The sequence below is a fragment of the Triticum aestivum genome, chromosome 5B, assembly GCF_018294505.1.
Source record: "Triticum aestivum cultivar Chinese Spring chromosome 5B, IWGSC CS RefSeq v2.1, whole genome shotgun sequence".
NCBI classification, from domain to species: Eukaryota; Viridiplantae; Streptophyta; class Magnoliopsida; order Poales; family Poaceae; genus Triticum; species Triticum aestivum.
In genome coordinates this window covers 84,163,330-84,177,345 of record NC_057807.1, presented here as the reverse complement: position 1 = coordinate 84,177,345, position 14,016 = coordinate 84,163,330, and positions in this window count along the sequence as shown.

Here is a 14,016-nt window from a genome sequence, read left to right as displayed (position 1 = left end):
ATTTGACTGCTCATATAAATGCGCCGACGACCTGATCGAGGAGGAGCTAAGAACCGTGCGTTATACTCAAGTTTTCCACTGGAGTAGTACTACGACAGAGGAGCACGAAACACGGTAGCCCAGTGCCATATGGCGATAAAAAATGATCTAATTTGCTAGTCATCTCATTGTTAGCATTGTTCTATTCATTCCCTCAAAAAACAAAAACCATTGTTCTATTCATGCCTCGCAGAGAACGTGACACGTGCGGCGAAACACCCGAAGCAAAAGATGAAACACAGCAGCAAAAGAAGAAGGAAGATTATCACCCCAAATGATCTAATTTGCCGCGGAGTCGTAACTGCTTCTTCAACGCCTCCACGACCTCCATCTCCTTGCACGTCTCCTCCGCCATCTTCTTCATTCTGTCCATGACGCGGGATTTCTCGACGCGATCCTTCTATTCCAGCCGGGTGCTCGATGTGGAGCTTCGCCAACTCCTCCTTCTATTCCATGACAAGGGCCTGCAGCATCTTCATCGAGGAACTACTATTCTCATGCAGCTTCTTCCAGCCGGCGTTCTTCTCCTTCAACAGGTCAATCTCGTGGCAGAGCTTCGCCTTGTCCTCCTGAAGTCGCAGGATTTCGCCGGTCGCCTTCTTCTCCGAGGCAATGCTCTTCTTCAGCAGCATCACCAAGCCGGCGGTCAACTCCCCCTGCTGATTGAGCTCAGCGGGCATGTCGTCGAGGCTCTCCTTCAGCAACTCCGTCAAGCCTTGGATGAACTCCTTCTCCTTATTGAGCCGATCGGGCATGCCGTTGAGGGATAACGACTCCAGCTCCGCTGGCTCGGCATGTTCGCCTCCGCGGCTAGGGCGCTCCTGGGAGCCATCGCCTGCCCGTGAGAGATCTTTCGAGGTCTCTGCGTGGCGGCGAGCCCTCTCTTTTTTTTCGCAGCCTTGGTTGCCGCTCCCTTGTTACGAGTAGTTCTTGACCTAGAGCTCTGCTCACCGGCCATGGCAACGACGGACGAAGAAGAAGCACTTATGAGGAGGAAAGGTAGAGTAATTTTCGGTTAGGTAGTTAGCCTTTTTATAACCTAAGTACTAGCACTAGTAGTACTAATCCTGCATAGTGGGAACATGTTCAGGTTTGGTACGTACTAGTAGGTGTGAGCAGGCTTTCGAATGTGATGGGAACAAGGTAAAGATTAATTGATGGTTTTGGTTTCGAGGCCCGAAACGGCTCCCGATGAGTTTAGCGGAACATAAATTTCAAGTACTACACTGCTCAAATGCATAATATTATGTTACTATTAAAAATTGGCACAAGATATGAAGGAGACCAATGGAAGTACTACTAGCAACCCACAATTTAACACTCGCATGCGCGCAGTGGAGTAATAATGTCTTTCTTCCGCCCTCACGTCCACTCAATTTGCATGCGTTGTATTAATTGACCATCAATGAAGTGAACGACTTTACACGCGTCAAATTATCACATGGGGTGGATCTTGGTACAAAATTGCGTCCGCCCGTGTACCCGCGTGTGCGTGCGAGGGAATGAGTGCGTGCGTGGCGTGCGTGCACATCTTCGCTTCGTGCATGTACCGCCAGTATGGCTCAGGGAGCACGAGTACATTCTTGTGGAACCAGCAGCACGTCACTGTGATCAATCCATGCAAGGAGGTTGCGACAACGCCTCCACATGTGCCACGTGGCTTCATGAACTGTAAGAGAGACACTGTGTAGCATGCCATTGGTATTCTAGTTTACGTGTTTTGCACATACTCGAAGTACTAGTAAGGTACACGTGCATTGCACGCATCAGATTTTGCAACCAAATTATGAATAAATACCACACTATAGCATGTAAGCTCTAAGTCATATATGCATGATGTAGCCCTTCGTTTAATTCTTATAGTTCATCTCATTCAAAATCAATTAGTTTTTATAAAAAAACTAAGAACATGTGAATAGGAAAAACATGGGATTAGAGTGGAATGTCGTCTTGAATCCTACAGGATTGTACGAGTGTTTGATTGTGCATAGAAAAAACGCAGAATTCTTTCAAAGAGGTTTGAGTGGATGGGATGTTTCCTATGAAATCAAGTGCAAATGAATCATATGGAAAAATTCCTATGGTTTACAATCCTACGAATCAAACAACCAAGATAGGAAAAATTCCTAATGATTAGAATCCTCCGAAATTCCTTTGAGAATCCTTTGAATCAAAGAAGCCCTTAATCTATTTTATGATTCATGGAATTGTGCGTTGTAAAGCATAAAGTAAAAACAAATAATGGCAATTCAACTAGAAAAAAAGTTTGGGCAGTTATGATACGGAAGATTCTAGAACAAAAGAGAACCACTGTTGTTTTGAGGTTTGTGCATTATGCTTAAGTTCAACCATGGAACCTGCTAGATTGTACATGTGGAAAAATCCGGTGGGGGGCTAGAAGATCGTGCGAGGGGCCGAGTGAAGGGAGACTATAAAGGAATGCACAAGTGCGAGATCGATATTTAGAGAGAGGGGGCGAAGACGTGCGCTGTTGCACGCAGTGGCGAAGCCATGAAAAATAAATGAGCTAGGGGGCCAAGCATTGCTAATCCTTTACGAGGAGGGTCAATTCATGAAATTAAACCTTTTTAGCAGCAATTGTCTAATGATCACATTCATATTAGCCTCGATATATAGTGATGTTAGGGGGGCAGGGCCCTTACTGCCCCTGTCTTCGCCATTGTGCACGCGTCTGAGAGATGAAGTGGAAGGCATGGATGATGAGAGGGGTACGTTGGATATATAATTAATGTGGGTGTATTAGCTATATATGTTAATCCTATATAGAGAGGTATAGATTGATCGATGTGGACGTGGAAAAGAGGGTGAGACCTCACTGGATATATCGATTGATCGGTTTGTGAGGAAAACTATGAAAGACCTAGCTATATACACACATACATAGAGGAACATTGATCGTTGCGCATGCACACGTGAGAGATAAAGAATGCCCGATATGATGGAGAGGGGGGTGTGTGTGGGTGTGTGCCTTCATGGGAGACCAACCTGAAGAAAAAGATTGCATGCGTGCGATGGATAATGCCGACTGGTAGTGTGTGTGCATGCATGCACGAGAGAAAGTTAGTGGTACAATTATAAAGAGAAGACTACTGTGTGGGTGTAAAAGAATAGGTGAGGTCATAATCAATGTAAAGTTGAATTCAAATATTTGAATAAGAGATCCTGATGTTTGAAACCCATGCATGCATGAATATAACGGAGATCTGCGCGGTGTGGTTTGGAAACGAGCATGTTGTAATATATACACATTGAACAAGGTCAGACTGATTTGAATTTGAGATACCGATGGCAGACATCATTTGCCCACGTCGCATCCGTGCATGGACACAATATTCTAATTGGAGATGATGGGCGGCTTTCGCATCACATATCTATATCTATACCCCTATATATATATATATATATATATATATATATATATATATATATATATATATATATATATATATATATACAGATGGTCTATTCTGCTAATATTAGCAGAATAACTATTCTGCACACCACTTCCGCACTGCATGCTGAACGCAGGTGCACTGCATCTTCTTGACGACGAGCACTGCAATATAGACTAGTGAACTTCGCGTCGGAAAAAACTGCATGCAGTGTTTTTTCGGTACTGTTTTCGCTCTAACTTTTTGATTGTTTATCGGAATGAGGCGTATAATATACCGTTGAAAAGCTATGGATTAGGCGCAACTTCGCTATGTTGAACACTTTTCGAGATTCCTTGCGGTTTAAGTGCAGTTTCAAAAACGGCGCGACGGATGACGAGTGGCAGCGAGTGTATTTTCGTGATTTTTTCTAAACCGCTCATCGGAATAAAGCAAATGATACGCCGATGGAAAGATATCGTCAAGGCGCATCTTTTTCATATCTATTATGTTTTCTAATTCGTTACGGTTTAAGAGCAGTTTCAAATTTACTAAATCGCGGAATTGCGTTTTTTTGAAAATTTTGCAATTTTTGGTACTGTTTTCGCTCTAGTTTTTGAACCATTTGTCGAAACGAGGCGTGTAATATGTCGTTGGAAAGCTATGGACAAGGCGCAACTTCCATATGTAGAAATGTTTTTGAGATTCCTTACGGTTTTTAGTTAATTTTGAAAATCGTGCGGCTGACTACGAGAGGCAGCGGCCGTTTTTCGAGAAATTTTAACAAACCGCCGGTCGAAATGATTCAAATTGTACGCTGTTGGAAAGATATCGTTGAGACACAACTTTTTCATGTAGAACACTCTCTCTAATTCTTTACAGTTTAAGAGGAATTTCGAATTTACCGAAAAGCGGACACTCTGTTTTTCGCGACACCCAAATCGACGTGGGTACTTCATTCGACTGAAAACCGCACTGCAACAGATGAAAACCGCACTGCATCGCACGGTTAAGAGAATTGCATGGTTTCTTTTTATTTAAACATTATTTTTTTCAAGAACGAGAAAGTAGAGTGCACTTCACATCGGGTGTAACTGAACCACAACACTATCAAGAAGTGAACCTCATTACTTTTTTTCGCTTTCATAACAATTTTTTTTGCACTTACGTGATGAACAACATCACACGGCCGATCGCACTGTTTCAGAATGAAAACCGCACTGCATCGGACGGGCAAGCGAGCTGCATAATTTCTTTTGTCGGGCGTAATTTTTCTCATACGAGTTTTTGTTGTCTTTTTTCTAAACTTTTTTTTACGAACAAGAGTGGACCATAGAGAGGAGGCAAGTAAACCGCGACATATATCAAAGTGAACCACATTACTTTTTTGTTGTTTCCCTAATATTTCCGCACTTTTCACGTCGGGCGCAAGTGAGCAACATCACTCTCCAAAGTGAACTGTATTATTTTTTGCTAGTGAACTTCAATAACATTTATTTTCAATCATCCCACAAACGAAACAATTTGCATTAGAAAAAGAAGTGAACCTCTTGTGGGAATTTATTTGCAATTTTTTTTATGAAGCGAACCTAGCACTTGGCATAACACAGAGAGATCACGCCGCACAGCAAAAGAAATACAAAAATAACGAGTATGTCGCTAATGAGGTCGGGGTCGCCATCTGTACTGCTTTGTCGAGGGCGCCTGGGACATCATCGGGGAATAATTGTTTTTGACAAAAAAACACAAGGGAAATGCACCTCCACGGGCACCGAACCACACTGCAACTCGTTGTTGGCCGCACTGCACGCCGTCATTGTTCGTACTGCAAGGGGTGGAGAGAAGCTCGTTGGCAGGACATGGCGGGATCTCGCCCATGATGCAGCAGAGCCCGCGGTGTTGTGTTGACCGGTGTCGCGCCACACCCTGGTTCTCGGCGCCATGGATCTCAGTGTACTGCAAAACAAAATTCAGCGAGCTGCAAAAAAACAAAGGAGCTGCAAATTGGGGGAGGCAGGGGATGCAGGGAGGACCACGGCGAGGGTGGCACGGCTCGAGCTTGCTCGATTTGTGCGAGAAGAGGATGATGCAGGAGGGGAGAACCCGGATCCGGCGCGGGGATGCATGGATCCGTGCCCTGGGTCACCGTACCCAGCAGCGTGGGTCGAGGGCGGCGCCGCAAGGGAGGGAGGCGGAGCTGCGGGGGAGGGGGCGGCGCGGCGCGGGAGGGAGGCGCCACCGAACCCGGATCCGGCGCGGGGGAGGGGGCGGTGCGGCAGCACGGGGAGGGAGGCGGCGCGGGGGAGGGGGCGGTGCGGCAGCACGGGGAGGGAGGCGGCGCGGCGGGTGGTTGCCAGAGCGCCATGCTCGTGGGGATGTGGATCTGGGGTGGTGGCGCTGGGGCGTGGGTGGCGGTTGGGAGGTGGGCATCGGGGGAGAGGTGGGTGGGGCTTGACCGGGGAAGAAGGTGGGTTCGGTGGGGGTGGGGTGCGTGGGGCTGGCCACTGGGGTGTTTTTTTTGTTTTTTTTTTAAGTTCAGGTGGGATTCCGGTGCGGGGTGTTCGGGTCGGTGGGTGTTATCAGAATAAGGATTTGGTGTGCAGAATAAGACTCTAGAGGGTGTTATACAGACGGTCTATTCTGCTAATATTAGCAGAATAACTATTCTGCACACCACTTCCGCACTGCACGCTGAACGCAGGTGCACTGCATCTTCTTGACGACGAGCACTGCAATATAGACTAGTGAACTTCGCGTCGGAAAAAACTGCATGCAGTGTTTTTTCGGTAATGTTTTTGCTCTAACTTTTTGATTGTTTATCGTAACGAGGCGTATAATATACCGTTGAAAAGCTATGGATTAGGCGCAACTTCGCCATGTTGAACACTTTTCGAGATTCCTCGCGGTTTAAGAGCAGTTTCAAAAACGGCGCGACGGATGACGAGTGGCAGCGAGTGTATTTTCGTGATTTTTTCTAAACCGCTCATCGTAATAAAGCAAATGATACTCCATTGGAAAGATATCGTCAAGGCGCATCTTTTTCATATCTATTATGTTTTCTAATTCGTTACGGTTTAAGAGCAGTTTCAAATTTACTAAATCGTGGAATTGCGTTTTTTTGAAAATTTTGCAATTTTCGGTACTGTTTTCGCTCTAGTTTTTGAACGGTTTGTCGAAACGAGGCATGTAATACGTCGTTGGAAAGCTATGGACAAGGCGCAACTTTCATATGTAGAAATGTTTTTGAGATTCCTTACAATTTTTAGTTAATTTTGAAAATCGTGCGGCTGACTACTAGAGGCAGCGGCCGTTTTTCGAGAAATTTTTACAAACCGCCGGTCGAAATGATTCAAATTGTACGCTGTTGGAAAGATATCGTCGAGACACAACTTTTTCATGTAGAACACTCTCTCTAATTCTTTACGGTTTAAGAGGAATTTCGAATTTACCGAAAAGCGGACACTCTATTTTTCGCGACACCCAAATCGACGTGGGTACTTCATTCGACTGAAAACCGCACTGCAACAGATGAAAACCGCACTGCATTGCACGGGTAAGAGAACTGCATGGTTTCTTTTTATATAAACATTATTTTTTTCAAGAACGAGAAAGTAGCGTGCACTTCACATCGGGTGTAAATGAACCACAACACTATCAAGAAGTGAACCTCATTACTTTTTTTCGCTTTCATAACAATTTTTTTTGCACTTACGTGATGAACAACATCACACAGCCGACCGCACTGTTTCAGAATGAAAACCGCACTGCATCGGACGGGCAAGCGAGCTGCATAATTTCTTTTGTCGGGCGTAGTTTTTCTCATACGAGTTTTTGTTGTCTTTTTTCTAAACTTTTTTTATGAACAAGAGTGGACCGTAGAGAGGAGGCAAGTAAACCGTGACATATATCAAAGTGAACCGCATTACTTTTTTGTTGTTTCCCTAATATTTCCGCACTTTTCACGTCGGGCGCAAGTGAGCAACATCACTCTTCAAAGTGAACCGTATTATTTTTTGCTAGTGAACTTCAATAACATTTATTTTCAATCATCCCACAAACGAAACAATTTGCATTAGAAAAAGAAGTGAACCTCTTGTGGGAATTTCTTTGCTATTTTTTTACAAAGCGAACCTAGCACTTGGCATAACACAGAGAGATCACGCCGCACAGCAAAAGAAATACAAAAATAACGAGTATGTCGCTGATGAGGTCGGGGTCGCCATCTGTACTGCTTTGTCGAGGGCGCCTGGGACATCATCGGCGAATAATTGTTTTTGACAAAAAAACACTAGGGAAATGCACCTCCACGGGCACTGAACCACACTGCAACTCGTTGTTGGCCGCACTGCATGCCGTCATTGTTCGTAATACAAGGGGTGGAGAGAAGCTCGTTGGCAGGACATGGAGGGATCTCGCCCATGATGCAGCAGAGCCCGCGGTGCTGTGTTGACCGGTGTCGCGCCACACCCTGGTTCTCGGCGCCATGGATCTCAGTGTACTGCAAAACAAAATTCAGCGAGCTGCAAAAAAAACAAAGGAGCCGCAAATTGGGGGAGGAAGGGGATGCAGGGAGGACCACGGCGAGGGTGGCACGGCTCAAGCTCGCTCGATTTGTGCGAGAAGAGGACGATGCAGGAGGGGAGAACCCGGATCCGGCGCGGGGATGCATGGATCCGTGCCCTGGGTCACCGTACCCAGCAGCGTGGGTCGAGTGTGGCGCCGCAAGGGAGGGAGGCGGAGCTGCGGGGGAGGGGGCGGCGCAGCGCGGGAGGGAGGCGCCACCGAACCCGGATCCGGCGCGGGGGAGGGGGCGGTGCGGCAGCACGGGGAGGGAGGCGGCGCGGCGGGTGGTTGCCGGAGCGCCATGCTCGTGGGGATGTGGATCTGGGGTGATGGCGCTGGGGCGTGGGTGGCGGTTGGGAGGTGGGCATCGGGGGAGAGGTGGGTGGGGCTTGACCGGGGAAGAAGGTGGGTTCGGTGGGGGTGGGGTGCGTGGGGCTGGCCACCGGGGTGTTTTTTTTTTTGTTTTTTTGAAGTTCGGGTGGGATTCCGGTGCGGGGTGTTCGGGTCGGTGGGTGTTATCAGAATAAGGATTTGGTGTGCAGAATAAGACTCTAGAGGGTGTTATCATAATAGACCCACCCTATATATATATATATGTATATATATATATATATATATATATATATATATATATTGTGTGCGGGTAACTTTAACTTTGAAAGATGGTCGTTGGATGAGGCAAATCCGATGGTCCAAAGATGGCAAATTTGAGCACTATTGGCCGTTGGATATCATCTAGATTCCACCAGATTTCGCCACATGTATAATCTAGAAGACTCCATGGTTGAACTTAAGCATAATTCACAAACATCAAAACACAAGCACTTCTTATTTGTTCTAGAATCTTCCGTATCAGAATTGCCCAAATGTTTTTCTACATGATTTGCCATTATTTGTTTTTACTTTATGTCTTACAACGCACAATTCCATGAATCTTAAAATAGATTATCTTTCTTATAAAAACTAGATGATTTTGATTGAAATGAACTATAAGAATTAAACGAACATCTACATCATGCATATATGACTCAAAGCTTGCATGATATAATGTGGTATTTATTCATAATTTGGTTGCCAAACCTCATGCGTGCAATGCACGTGTACCTTACTCTAGTCTAAATGGTGTTTGTGTGTGTGTTGTGCGTATTGAGGTGCAAATTGTCTTTTTTTTGGGTACACGTTAAGCTTGTTCTTCCGAAATTTCAAGCCGCGCCTTGTTATGCCGAAAATTGAAGCTAGCGTCTCTGTCTATCGTGCAGCAAAACTCCCGCCTCTTCAACCCGCGCCTTGTTAGCTCGAAATATTTAACATATATCTTTGTCTCGTTGTGCTCCGACAACTCCCTCCATCTCAACCCGCGCCTTGCTATTCCAAAATTACAACGCGCGTGAAAACTCCCACCTCGTGTGAAATCCCGACACGTGAAATGCCCGTGGTACCCCTGAACCGAAAGAACTGCCTCAAATCGGTGGGGGTACTTTCGTAACTTGCCCCACATTTCGGACAAGTGCGTCTCTAAGCCATGGTTCCCCACTGCCATCCCATCCGCCCACCCATTCGTACACCGAGGCCGCGAAAACCCACGATGAAACCCCACACCCTGCTCCGTCCGCCACCCAACCGGAGCTTCTTCCCCGACGACGTTGTCCACAACAACACCTCGACGTCCCTCATCCATCGTACCGGATGAGGATCTGTCGTCGATCTCATCGTCCCGCCGGTTCAGCCACCCCGTCCTCCACCTCCAAGGAGCTGCCCCGACGTTCCCCTTGTCTTTCGTGCCACCTCCATTCCCACACTGTCGTCTTCACCTGCACCAGCGAAAGAGCATCATCATCACCGTTTCCTCGGATGAAGCTGCGGCCTAATTGGCGCCACCAAAGAGGTTGTACACTAATCTCCGCATTTTCTTCTTGATTCGATCTCACGGTGCTGTCGGCGCTCGGTCCCGAGCCTACACGGCGCGGCTCCATCCACGGCGGCGTCGCCGGCCACTTCCTCCACGGCGTCACTCCCTCGGCGCCGACGTCCACATCAGTAGGAGCTGTTGCTGCTTTAGCTCTCGCTCGCGCTGCTGCTCTGCTCTTGCTCTCGGTCCCCTGCCTGGTCTGCTCTTGCTATTGCTCTTGCTCGTGCTGCTGCTCTCGCTCTTGCTCTTGCTTGCGATGCTGCTCCGATTTGGCTACACTTCAGTCGACTGAATCGACTTTTGGATCAGTCGATTTTCAAGGGGTGGGCTCGCCTGGGTGAAGGAAGAACCAGCCACAGCGGGGAGGGGGGCTTGCCGGAGAGGTACCCCACTATCTATCTTAGGGTTCAGGATGGGGGCGGTGGTCGCCGGCATTGGTGGGGCGGTGGCGTGGGGATCGCCGGAGAAAAAGCTCGGCACGGGGGGTCTAGAGGGATGGCCGGGGCAGCGGCAGACCGGCGGTGGCGAGTGTTTTTGGGGCAGGCGGGGCGGCACACCACTGGCCGCGGGCGGCGGGGGGCTGCTGTTTGGCCGGTGGTGGCTGGCAGCTCAGGGGGTGGAGGTTGAAGATTAACCTTAGGCCCTTGATTTCGTATCCAACGGCTGCAAAATCGACTGACCAGAGATGAAAAAAATCAGTTGACCGACGTGTAGCCTCACCTTGCTAGTGCGTTCACTTTCGACAGCAAAATTCAGTTTCGACGGCAAAATTTAGTTTCAACAGTTAAGTTCAGTTTCGACAGTGAAGTTCAGTTTCGACAGTTAAGTTCAGAGATGAGCGGCTGATGTATTTTACATCTAGCACTTTGTGGTTATGTATTTTACGTCATGTATTGGAGATCCTATTAGAATTCCACTTAGGTTAACGCGGTTCGTTGTCTCTCTTGTCCTGCTTCAGCCTCGGCGTCGTACAACTCACTGGAGCTGCTCCAACGATGAAACCCTCCATCACGGCGGAGCAGTACCTCGGGATCCATCTCTAGACGCCTAAGATCTTCTTCCCCTCCTCCGACAGCAAAGTCAGCCAGAGCATCCTCACCGGCCAACCCAATCACGCTGAGATCGACATGGCTTCACCAAAGAGGTTGTACACTTGTTGCATCTCTTTTTTACTCTACATGTTATATATATTGTCCACTGAGCACTCGTAGTAACGGGAAATACGATTATTTTATCCTACTATATGACAAGCAGTGAGGTACCAGGAAACTTAGCTATCCGTGATGGACTCTCTTGAACGCCATCATTATTTATCTATACGCGTTTGAGCTGTGCATTTGTCGATGGGCCTGGGAGTTGAGCTAGTATGGCAGTGGCCTGGGTCCAAAGTAATAGAAGTAGCACAAAAACATTTTTTTAGTGTAGGATTTTCCTTGCTCAAGCCTGCCTACTAGAATCGCCAGTGCTTGAAAGGAAAAGTGAATGAAAAACATAGGAATTGGAAAGTTTCCTATGGTACTACTTTTCATGAATTTGGTGCAAAGGAATGGAGCAAAGGAAAACTTTAGGATTTGTTCCTTTAGTGTCTCCTTGAAAGAAAAACCGTAGGAATTCTAATTTCCACTTCTCCTCCTTTTCATATTCCTATTCATCAAGCACAAGACTAAGAGATAGTAGCATAATAGCATTATAACCGTACATTTTCTTGTGGTTTGACTTAATCTCACCATGCTTTTTTGCATCCTGTGATCTTCCAATTGTTGTGAATCAAACACCCAGATTGGCAGAAATCCTGTGTTTTTAAATTCTCTATTTTGCACGTGCATTCCTATTATATTCCTGTCTATTTCCTATCCCTGCATTGTTAGAATCCTCAAATTCAAACAAGCCCTTACTCAAATACTTCTGTTATAGATATGTGTCAAAGAAAACCTTGTGTGGTTTGTCCTGCTCCTGCGGCGCTATGTTCCACCCCAGCTCAGCTGCTCCAGTGATGGAAGGGTTCACCACAGCAGGGGTCTGCTCTTCAGACTGTCTTTTGCCGCCTCAGATCTTCTTCCCCGCCGCCGGCAGCCACGACAACTGCATTACCATCATCAACTGAGCAGATGACCTTGAGGACTACACGGGTCCGCAAGAGAGGTCGCACTCTTCCATGTCTGCTTACGTTATGTGTCACTTAATATGATGACATGCTACATTATCGTCGTGTTCACCTATTAGACTCTGAGTCAGGTCCAAAGTAATGTTGAAACTTGAGTTTTTAAATGGTTGTGGGGTACATATTGGGGCAGCAATCAGTACTATATGTCTACTATTTGGTTAATCTCCGGTGTCTACTATGAGTTTCATGTTGGGTGCAAACAAACATTAAAGGAGCCATTATCTGTATTTTTTAACTAAAGCTATTATTTGCCTGCTGTCATTGGTTTTGGGTCTATCCACAGTTTGCTACCATCACTCTGGATTTGTGCATGCACTCCTTACATAATCTCACTATGTTTTATTCCTATGCATGCCAGTTATTGTACACAATGGAACTGATCATGTAGAGAAAAAGAGACGAGCCTTGCGTGGCAATAAAATTTCATGCAGACGTCGTTCCATGGTGGGCGCAAAGGCAGCCCCCCCTCCACCCATTTCGGATCGTAATCAAGAGGAAGATAACTGTTCTGAGGGGGATTCAGAAGGAGAAGACCACTCCTATTTGCCCCATGAGGTCTTCGCTCTAACTTGGCATGCTGATGTTGGTAATATCATGCATATGGTGCCTTGCATTGCTTACTGTATACATTAAAGATGTCATCTGCTTAGTTTAGACATGCTTTGTGTCAATGCCATCTGTTTAGTTTCTTTATCGTATATGTGAATCATGCAATGCCATCTTGTCTAGCCAGGCATCATATATGTGAATTTTGCAATGCCACCCTGGTTAGCCAGTCATCTTATATGTGAATTATATCATGCCATCATTATTTTATTATGTGTTAAATTTGTCAACAATTTTAGTACATTCAATTACTCTTCATGTGCATCAGCCATTCGGCACGGACATGGAAAAATCTGGAGTGGAAACAAGGTCTTCAGAGCAGACAATGCTATCTGACGAAGCGCATGTCTTGCTGGTTACCGATAGCTCCTCAGAGGAGGATTCAGAGACAGATGACCAGTCATATTTCCCCCCTGAGGTGCATGCCCTAACTTGGCAGGGTTATGTTACTCATATCGTGCTTATGGTATCTTGCATTGCTATGTCATTTGCTTAGTTTAGACATGCTTTGTGTGAATGCCACCTGTTTAGTGTCTAATTACCATATATGTGAATTATGCAATGCCATCTTGTTGCAAGACATTATGTATGTGAATTATGCAATGTTATCTTGTTGCAAGGCATTATGTATGTGAATTATGCAATGCCATGCTGTTTAGGCAAGCATCATATATGTGAATTATATCATGCCGTCCTTTTTTTGTATTTCTCATTGCTTTTGTCGACAATGTTTGTATATTCAACTGTTCTTCCTGTGCATCAGCCATTTGAATTGGTGATGGAGAAATCTGGAGTGAAAACAAGGTCTTCAGAGCAGACAATGCTACTTGCTGAAGCAGATATCTTACTGGTTACAGATAGCTCTTCAGAGGAGAATTCAGAGGCGGATGACCAGTCCTATTATCCCCCTGAGGTGTATGCTCAAACTTGGCAGGGTTATATTACTCATATAATGCATATGTTGTATTGCAGTGCTTAGTTTTTACATCATATACACAATATTGAATGCCATCTCCTTAGTTGACACATCATATATGCAATTGCCCTCTGCTCACTTCCTTAGTATATAAATCATATATTTGAATTATGTCATGCCATGATGTTTACCTAGACAGCATGTATCTGAAATATGGCATGCCAACCCATTTTCTAAAGACATAATATAGTTATATCATCTCATAATGTTTACATAGTCATCATATTTAAATTATGTCATTCTATCCGTGAATTATATCATGCCATCATGTTTCCATCGACGGCATGTTTGTGATTTATGGCATGCCAACCACTTTAATAGACACATCGTATAGTTATATCATGTCATCCTTTTTACATAGTCATCA